The sequence below is a fragment of the Corythoichthys intestinalis genome, chromosome 1, assembly GCF_030265065.1.
Source record: "Corythoichthys intestinalis isolate RoL2023-P3 chromosome 1, ASM3026506v1, whole genome shotgun sequence".
NCBI classification, from domain to species: Eukaryota; Metazoa; Chordata; class Actinopteri; order Syngnathiformes; family Syngnathidae; genus Corythoichthys; species Corythoichthys intestinalis.
This window is the reverse complement of record NC_080395.1, coordinates 80518120-80528066: the sequence shown is the minus strand read 5'-3', so window position 1 is coordinate 80528066 and position 9947 is coordinate 80518120. Positions and strand designations below refer to the sequence as shown.

General features: G+C 37.0%; 1 long non-coding RNA gene across 8 annotated transcripts in view; it reads right to left on the bottom strand.

The window, feature by feature from the left end:
• LOC130920287 (uncharacterized) overlaps nucleotides 1-4245 on the bottom strand; it is a 9998-nt gene extending 5753 nt beyond the window's left edge. The window contains exons 1-4 of one of the 8 annotated variants that reach the window (XR_009064135.1): nucleotides 3763-4241; nucleotides 2186-2302; nucleotides 1905-2057; nucleotides 1-1695 (exon numbers count right to left, since the gene is read on the bottom strand). The exon at nucleotides 1-1695 is cut by the window's left edge and continues 1918 nt beyond it. This is a non-coding gene — a long non-coding RNA (uncharacterized LOC130920287). Of the gene's footprint in view, nucleotides 1696-1904; nucleotides 2058-2185 lie in introns of all 8 variants that reach the window. The other 7 variants (XR_009064132.1, XR_009064136.1, XR_009064137.1 and 4 more) reach the window with 7 other exon arrangements.
• Nucleotides 4246-9947: the final 5702 nt, after the last annotated feature.

Genomic DNA, 9947 nt, shown 5'->3' with positions numbered 1-9947 from the left:
GGACTTCAAACTCAAATGGGAAAATGTCTTTTTTGTTTTTGTTTCTATAAGAATCTCAAGAAAGAGATTGTTTCTATTATTAATCTTGTCATTTTGTCGAAATTCTACCTACACAAATGTAAATTTAGCAAGCTGTTACCTTCTTTTTCTCACTTTCATAACGAGACTGTGTGCTACATAAATCTGTTTAAAAAATCAAATAATCTAAAAGCGGAAAATAACAATATTTGTGGAAAAACTTGAATCTCTTTGTGAATAATTGCTCACAGCATTATTCATTGTTTTTTTGTTTTTGTTTTGTTTTGTTATTTTCCTGATGTGCAATGTTTGAAATGTTTATAACCCCCTGGCATATTTGTGCTGTTGTTTTTTTTTTTTTTGTTAATAAAAACAAATATTGGACATATTTTGTTTTTCGACTTCAGCTCAAAACCAGTAATTGGTAAAATGGATTAAGTCTCGTTTCCGTTATTGAATTAGCAGTTTTTAATTGGGAAACGGGAGATGATTCATTTCTCTTTTTTTTTTTTTTTTTTTTTTATTAACACACATAAAAACAAAAAATGGAATAGGGTAGGTTTTCCAACGGACCCAAGACACCTGTTTATCTGTTGCCCGGTGTAATGTCACCCGCTAGGTGTCCGTATGTGACCTGGGGATGGGGATGGGGATGGCGTGGCTCTGCGGTAGAGTAGTTGTCCCCCAACCCAGAGGTTGTGCAATTCTCTGCCCTGATGAACTCGCCTAAGTATCCTTGAGCAAGATACTGAACCCCACATTGCTCCTGGTGCTGCGTCACCTGTATGTAGATGGCGATGTAGTGTAAAGCGCTTTGAGCGCCTTGAAAGGTGGAAAAGCGCTACATAAGTAGAACACCATTTGCCATCTGTGTTGATGGGCACTTTTGACCTTTCTATGCGCTCAATACTGCCGCCTATCGGACTGAGGCGGAGGTTATTTGAGACACGTGAAAATTCTTGGTTTACTGTGTGTGAGAAAATCTTGGTGAAACATCGAGTGACGTTTGTCTCAAAAAGAAATGCGCGTGTTCGCTGTTTAAAAAAAAAAAAAAAAAAAAAAAAAACACAGCTCCAGCAATTCACAAGCAAAACTGAATGCTTAAAAAATGTCAAGTCATGATAATTGCGCGCACATCATTAAAAAAACATGCGACATTTGCGGAAGTATTTGTGGATTTAAAAAACACACGAGGAAAACGCGGACGTATTTGTGGATCTGAAAAACACGTGTGAAAATCACTAATGTATTTGTGAGAATCGCGGATGTATTTGTGAATTCGAAAAACACATGTGTGAATCGCGAATGCGCTTGTGTGAGAAAATTTGACCGTTTCTTGTTATGTTTGTCTCAAAAATAAATGCACGCGGCCGCTGATTCCCATATACAATTCGAATGCTTACAAACAATAATTCATGATGAGTGCACGCACTACATAAAAAAAACACATGTGAATTTCGAGGATATACTTGTGAATTACAAAAACACATGTGAAACTCATGGATATATTTGTGGATCTCGAAAATACATGTGAAAATCTCTGATATATTTGTGCATCTACAAAAGATATGTGTGAATCGCGAAAGCATTTGTGAGAATATTTTTGAGACAAATCTCTCCCCATAAAAAACTAATTGGGGGAAATCACACTTCAATCTTCTTTTCAGCATATCCCGCCTGAAACAAAGTTAAAGGGAAAGATGAGCACAAGACACACATATTCACATCACACACACCCACATAATACATTCACTCTTGCGCTTATATTTCTCATTCACACAAATACACCAAAGAGAACAAAATGAAACGTTCTCTCAAGGCTTTTTTTCAGAGACTAAATAAAAAAAAAAAAAAAATACTTTTTAGTATGAATATTTATAAATTACCTGTAGTCTGAAGCATCAAGATCCTCATGGTTCTTCACGATGTTCACGAACAACCTTCTTGGCTTGTCCATTCTGAGCACTTCTTTGTCAACGATAATCCTTTGACGGATCACTTGTTCACAAAAGAGTTTGTAGCTCTCAGCATAGGGTTGTCTGAAACACACACACACACACGCACGCACACACCCACACACACTTAGGATGTGCAAAGAGTAACGCTTTCGATGCTTTGGCTAAAGGCAAGCAGAATACAAGTGACATGTTGTTGACCAACGCTTTACCTTTGAAATGTGTCATTTTACAGCGAACTTATCCACATCAGCACCAAGTCCAAGCCCACCAAGTCCAGGAAAGAAGTGCCCTTCCAAAACAACTGTCATATGAAAGTGCAATAGATGCTTTTGCATCAGTGAAGACAAGGTGAGTAAGGTTATAGGTCGAGGTGAAAAAAAGTTGCATTTTAAAGTGTTCGGTTTGTCTTTATATAGGTTTGTGTTGGTGGGGGGTGTTAATCATATTGTAACAACAATTGTAAAAGTCATCAAGATTGTGTTCAACTGCAGGTTTTTTGTTGTTGTTTGTTTTCCCTTCGGTCATTAAAAGTTCAATTATCCCTCCCCCTCCAGCACCTCAACCTATATGTATTCATGATCCAGATCAATTGAGATCACAGACAATGGTTTTGGAGCTAAGTTTTCTGTTGTGTTGAAGCACATGTCTTTTGGACATTCTCTTCCTACGTTTGATACATTATGACAAAACACACACACAAGCACCACATACAAAATTATCCATCTCGCAATGTGAAACAAAACACCTGGAATGTGAAGCGTTGCATTGAAAACCTCAGTCCATGTAGAACTGTAACATATATGTATTTATTTTTTATTTTTTAATGTTAATTTTATTTATATATGAAAAAATACAATTATACATTAATACAAATCTATTGGGTTTATTGATAATTTATTGATTAAAAAATCATTAAGATTATAATGGAATTAAAAAAAGTAGATATTTATTTATATCATAGGTAAATACTATGACCCTTTAGTGTAAAACTAAAACTAACCAAAACTAAACTACAAGAGTATTTAACTGCCATTAGTCAATACTTAGTATTATATATTTAGTGTTATTATATTTAGTAATACTACTACTAATAATAATATAGTATTATATAATACTATAAAATTAAATTAAAAAATAAATTATTATGAATTTATTAAATTTATTATTATTAAATTAAAATTATTATTATACAATTTAATAGTAATATTTAGTGTTATTTTTTTTTAATTCATAATAATTTTAATAGTTTTAAAATAGTTATATATATACATTTGTATTAATGTATAATTTTGGTTCGTTTAGCTTACTACTGACAACAACAGAAGTGCGCTTATTCTTAACTGGGAGGACTGGCTATGGATTCTCACGTTTCTGTGCCAATGACGGTGCTAGACGTCCAATCCATTTGCAGCCTTCCAAGGCAAACCGAAGTGAATGTTTCAGGTTTTCAGTCAGTGGCGGTCAGTGAGTTAAATGAGTGGCATATCAATGCTTAAAGTCAGTCGTTAGTTTTAAATAGGCTTTACTACACCCTTTTTTCAAAAGTTCACAGTCGGATCAGAAAGTGTCTCAAAACCGCGGATGTATAACGTATTGTTTCCATTGTTTCAAATGAGACTGACAGTTTGCTTAATATGTCTAGTAATCTGACAAGTATACATTTCCCCGAGGTGGGGCCAATAAAATGCCCTTTTATATTGATCCCCTAATGATCTGAAGAAACAAATCCAGTCCCAACAACGTTTGCAGTGAGGCACCTTGAAGTCAAATAAAAACGTGAACTCACCAAGCGAAGCCCAAATGCCAAGCACGGTCAACGCTTGGAAAAGGAGCGATTGTGCCTTCTTCATCTCTCAGGTCCAGATAGAAGATCAGCCAGATAAACTTCAGAGGAGAATTTAATACGACGCAAGCCTCTTTCGCTCTGTGACAGACACACAAGCTTGACTACGTCACGCACGCACGCACGCACGTCCAACGACACAAAGGCTGGAGGATGACGCTCTAAAGAACTCGTGCATCAAAAGAAAACAAACATACAAACAAAGAAGAATTCGTGCATCAAACACGTCTCAACGTCACGTGGAACATTTGGAAATTAGGGTCGTACTAGTGATGGAGAAACCTTAGCTTTCTGAAGCAGTAAATATATATCAAGCAACGTGTCGAAATGGTTCATTCAGTGTTATGAAGCATTTGCCACGAATCAGTGTGGTGAGTCACGACAGACGACACTGCTTCACCGCTGCTTTCTGTACCGCTGAAGCAAATGTGTTGAGATGGTTCCGTGCTACGAGGCATTTGACACAATTCAGTGTGGTGACATCTTCTGGACAAAAATATATTGAATTGTCATCTAACCAAATGACCAAGTGTCATCTGAACAATGAAACCTGTGGGTGGTATGGTGGTTATATACTATGTCTGATGTGCGAGCAGTAGTGGGTTTGACCACTAGCCTGAAATGTATTCTTTATTCTTCCCCCAGATTAATAAAAAAAATAAATAAATAATAATAATAATAATGAAAACAAACAAACAAAAAAAAGCTGTTGTGTTACTTTTAAATGAAATACGCAAATGCTTGTGCAATAGGGAACTCTTGATGGTAGGTGTATAGAATGCTAGTGACACTGGGATGGGGATTTGGGTGTTTCACACATTTTTATTTAAAAACAGAATCATCTCAGCAGCATTTGGTTTCAGCCGGTTCCTCTTTTTGCTAATGACCTCTCCAGCTTTTGACAATATTCTCTCACATGGCACGAACAAATATACAAACTGACAGATAGACAAACAAACACAAAAACTGACAAACAGACAGACACAAAAACAAACACAAAAACTGAGACACAAAAACTAAATTGTGTGTGTGTGGGGTGGGGGATGCGTGGGTGTGTGTGTGCGTGTACTATGGCGAGAGGCTGACGTGACTGACCTGAAAAGAAACTGCTTTTCTGTACTGTTTCTCTTTTTTATTTACCAGCTTTCAATTTAACATGTTTAACAATTGTACATGCAGTCTAAACATTAAGTATATGAAAATGTCTTGTAAACAGTAAGAATTCAAGTGTGAACATTTATAACAGCTAGTATGACTTGAACAACATTATACAAATCAATACGACGACTGTGCAAACATGTCATTGTAACACAAATGACATACGACTTGAACAGTACACTTCAAACAGACAACTTATTGTTCATGGCTGATGTGACATTATTACTTTTTGCTTTTTACTTCAATGTTTCTGTTTTTTGTTTTTTTTTTCTTCTTTTTTTCAGAGCATTTTTTTAAATACATGCACGCACATATGCACCCCCACCACAGAGACACACACGCTAAAGCTATATTGCTCTTATGCCAATGAAGCGTTTAAGATTTTATGATGGCAGTAATGACAGAGAATAAAGCAAGCACATACAGAAAAATAGCGGTGGCCATTAAATGGTGATATTATAAGCCCCACTGTTGGATTATAATTTATGGTGAATGCTTTACCATCATAAAAGCTGTCAAAGAAATCACACACACACACACAGATACAAAATAACGCGACATACTAATTGCTAGATGCAGTCGGTGCCCAATCCACTCATTAAGTTCAGCCGTTTTGACAAGGTTAGAGCCGCTATCAGACTCCATCACGTTCATTTGTAGCGTTAGCCGCTAGCGTCAGCCAGTAGAAAGCAATAGAAGCACCCTCTCATGAAATCGTGAGGAAAGCGGGTGAAAGCCTGCCTGGAGGCCGCCAAGAGTCTACTTAATGTCGGGTGAAAGTTTGGCTAAGCTCCCTTAAGCCCGACTCCATCACGTTTGCTTGTAGCATTAGCCGCTAGCGTTAGCCTACTGGGCTGCTGTTTGCTTGATTTCCTGATAACCACGTGACTTCACATGTAAACACACTGACTGCTTTCTTAAAGGGGAACGAACGTAGCCGAACAACACAGCGTCAAAGCGGGATGAAAAGACTATATTCACTTGTTTTATTAAATGACCAAATTTACCGACATGGTCAAAATTACGTCGGTCATCGTGAAGAATTTTGGTAACGGTCAATTTTTGGTAAACCGCCTGGCTCTGCGGAAAACTCATTTGGGTACAATGCAACAGGTATCTGGATCTGTCAGGACATCTGGTATTGAATGAAAGAGCTACTATTCGTCTATGTACTGCCCAAAAATTATTTATTTTCTTTATGGTACAACAGACGTTATGGCCAACACATATCAAGGGGACGCCGCGTCCCCGATTTTACTACGCAGAGTGTAAAGAGTTCATTCTTGGATAATTGTGAAAAAGTGATCATCCGGGATGGAGGATCGAGCCGCTACTCCTCCGCATTGTGAGGAGCCAGCTGAGGGGGTTCGGCCATCTGGTTTGGATGCCTCCTGAACGCTTGTCCAAAAAGAATATACAAAGAATATTTTATTTAAGGCCAAAATTGAGTTTTTAAATATTCTATTGTATTTTTCTTGGTCTAAGCTCTTTTTTTATTATTATTATTATTATTTTTTTTTTTTATAAGATTGAAATGAAAACTGTTTGTGGTCTTGCGCCTGTCCTTCACCACAAAAACCGGCGTTACTTTGGAAGGGCATAGGTTTGGTCTCAACATTCGTAGGGACGATATAACAGCATAACTTGCATGTAGGTACACTTTTTGCTGGGGACGGGACATCAATTAGACCAAACAGATTGGATGAAGGGGGCAAAGGGCCACATTTCTCATGTATATGAACCTAATTAATTAATAGGCAAAATGATCAATGCAAAATAAATCCTTATCTTCTGATAATAACTTTTACGTGCATTGGTTCAGATGATACACTGTTCGATTCAAACCTTTGTTTTCAAAAAATACTAAAGAAACATTTTGAAAACTTCCTGAATAAATGTCTGGTTTTTATTAGCAAACATAAACATAATGAAAATGATTCACTTAATAATGGTAGGGTCAATTCTATCCTTACAACATATGGAACTATTGAAAGATCTAAATTCTCTATATAACTGAACATTATATCATGCAAAAAAGGTAAGGCTAATTAAAAGTTTGTGGGGACAATTTTAGCATCCTGAAAAGTTGGTAGTGTTATGTACCTACCGTCCCTATGCAAACCTACGCCCTTTTTGTAAAAGTCCTCCTTATTTTCCTTTACTTTAAAAAAAAATCTCTCCGCCTCAATGGAGAGGATTGCTTCAATTAGATCGTTCTGTGTTCTGTTTGACATGCCAGAAAACACAGTGGACGTGTCCAAATGTCTAGCTAACCTTTCATCTTTCTCAGCAAAACCATGTAATCGTTCTACATATATGCCACGTTTAGAAGAGCTTACACGCTTTCACCACGAAATGTTAACTCCTGTTTAGCTAGGATGCAGGTTGCATTAATGAGGTCTTTCAAACTCTTTCGGTTTTCTTTTACCTTAGCCTTGAGGATGCTACCGTTGAGCTTCCGCTGTTCTTCAAAGCCAAATCGATCCTTGAGCTTCCAAAAGTTTTTAAAGCAATCAGGCTTTGAATGTGAGTGGTCGAGCTCTCATATTTGCTGAGGCTTCGTGGTAGTTTTTTAATGTCACAATATCTCGTGTTAGTCCAGACATTGGCACAAGTTGAGAAGAAAAGGCAGGGAAAGCAGCAAAGGCGATTTTTCGAAGGACAGCCACATAGCCAGTCTTTTCCGGTGTACCAGTCCGTTTGAAAAGCGCGAGTTATCTTCTGTCCCGTAGTTTGAAGCAAACCTTTTAGCTCCGGTGTTGTGTTAACCGCGTCCACTTTTAACGGAAAGTCTAGTTTCACGTACGCCCCTTTGCAGTGCGGCAGAGTACTATCTGCCGCAGCCTGTGCCTTTTCACTGCGGTTTTATTTCCCATCAGCAAAACTAAATATGTCGCTAACAAACATTAAACTTTAAGGGATAAAGACATTAGCCAGACTGTGGAAAATCAGGTCAAATAAACGTATGTGGAAACATTATAATGGCGACATGCAGATGTACGGCAACCAGCACGCTCCAATTCCATGTATCAACCCGGTTTGTTATGGATTGCGCAATCAGAGGTGAGGCTTTACTCGTTGCTGCCGCACCTCTCGTTTCATTTCTTTATTTGAACAGGAAATAGGCAAATTCAGCGATTTTGACTATAAAAATGTTTGAAATGAGTCATACATAAAGAGCAATGGACAAATATGAATAAAAAATCAATGCTATAATTACTTTTTTGTCATGATGACAGGTGAGGCAGAGCCTCCCCTGACCGCACGTCACTGAATTATGCAAAATACGCATAAGACTTTGGTGAAACTGTATTTAAACATTTTAGCAACTCGTTTAGCTCAACAAATACACTGGATGGCAATATTTAGTCACAATATACAAACTATGTCAGGAGTCTTGTATGTTGTGAAGACAACGTACAAATGAACGTAAGGCACAAATGGACCCGCACGAAAAAGGAAACTACGGCGTCCGTCGAGGGACAAATGTAGTCATTGGCTTGATAATTTAATACTCGCCACTGACACCTTGTGGTGTATTTAAATCACTACCTAACATAGTTAAAGAGTGACACTGTGGAAGTACAGCAGTGTACTCATGTGACATCGCCGCCCTGCGACATCAACAACAATGGCGAGCTACTAGTTACTTTTTTGATTTAAAATTTTGCAACTTGTATTAAAACGAAAACATTAAGAGGGGTTTTAAGATCAAATGATTATAACTCGTACTAGAATTTATCGTTTAAGAACTACATGTCTTTCTATTCGTGGTACCCTTTAAAGTGGCAGCAGGGCACTCAGAATAGGAATGTATCTATCTGCCTGCCTGTCTTTTGGCCTGCCTGCCCATCTATCTGCTTGCCTGCAGCCCTGCCCATCCTAATAACTGTTGTTCCAATTATCTGCTCAATTGCTTACCCCCAACAAAACAGTTAAAAAAAAAAAAAAAAAAAAAAAAAACAGCATATATGAATGTATATGTAATATAAATAAAGTTTTTTTTTTTCTGTTTTAAAGCCATTTGGGAACTTTCAATACCACAGTATGTAGTTTTGTTATACATACACTACCGTTCAAAAGTTTGGGGTCGCTTTGACCCCAGACTTTTGAACCGAATTGTACATAATGAAAAATCCCATATGATACACTATGATAGACAACTTTGAGTGTAGGCTAAAACATGATGTTCTTAGTTTTTTATCAACTTCAGCTTTGGTGACAAAGCATTACATTTTATTATTATTATTTTAACTTTACTTTCTGCCCAACGGCACTCACAGGGGGAATAAACAATACGCTTAGTCCCGTGTTTGGGTTGTATTTAGAAAAGAAACCAGCAATCTAGTTAAAATACATGAACAAAACCAAAAACTGCGAGCACGACGCAATTCAGACATTGTTATAAAGTACGTTGTTTCCATCTCGTGGTCAAATATCAAAAGCGCAACCAACGTTTTATTTCAGGTGCGATCGTAACGTTGTTCATCTCCCGTTGTCCTATGGCTCAAAAATTACGCACCCTACGAAATTAAAATGTTAAATCCAAATCTGTTTTTTTAATGATTTGTTTTTTAAATGATGAAACAACATGTTATTTATCAATCGAACCCTTTTTTATTTAACCATGTATCCACACATGACAAAAAGTCATTCACCAATGAAAATGACTCTTTATTTAATATCAACGTTATTATGATTATTATACCACATTAGATATGTGCAAGATAATATAAATTTAACATCACAAACAATAAAATATTGTCGAAATGATAATAACAAAAAAAGTGTAGAACATTCTACTTGTGACGATTTGGCTCAGACGTGCTGATCACTACAGCGGCTCTGGTTAGAGAGCACAGGAAGATGAAAACAAATTATTTTGTGGGGCTCATGTGCAGGTGTGCATACATGTACACACATTTAGTATCTGGTAAATAACGTAGACTACAGAAATATAGTCAACATTC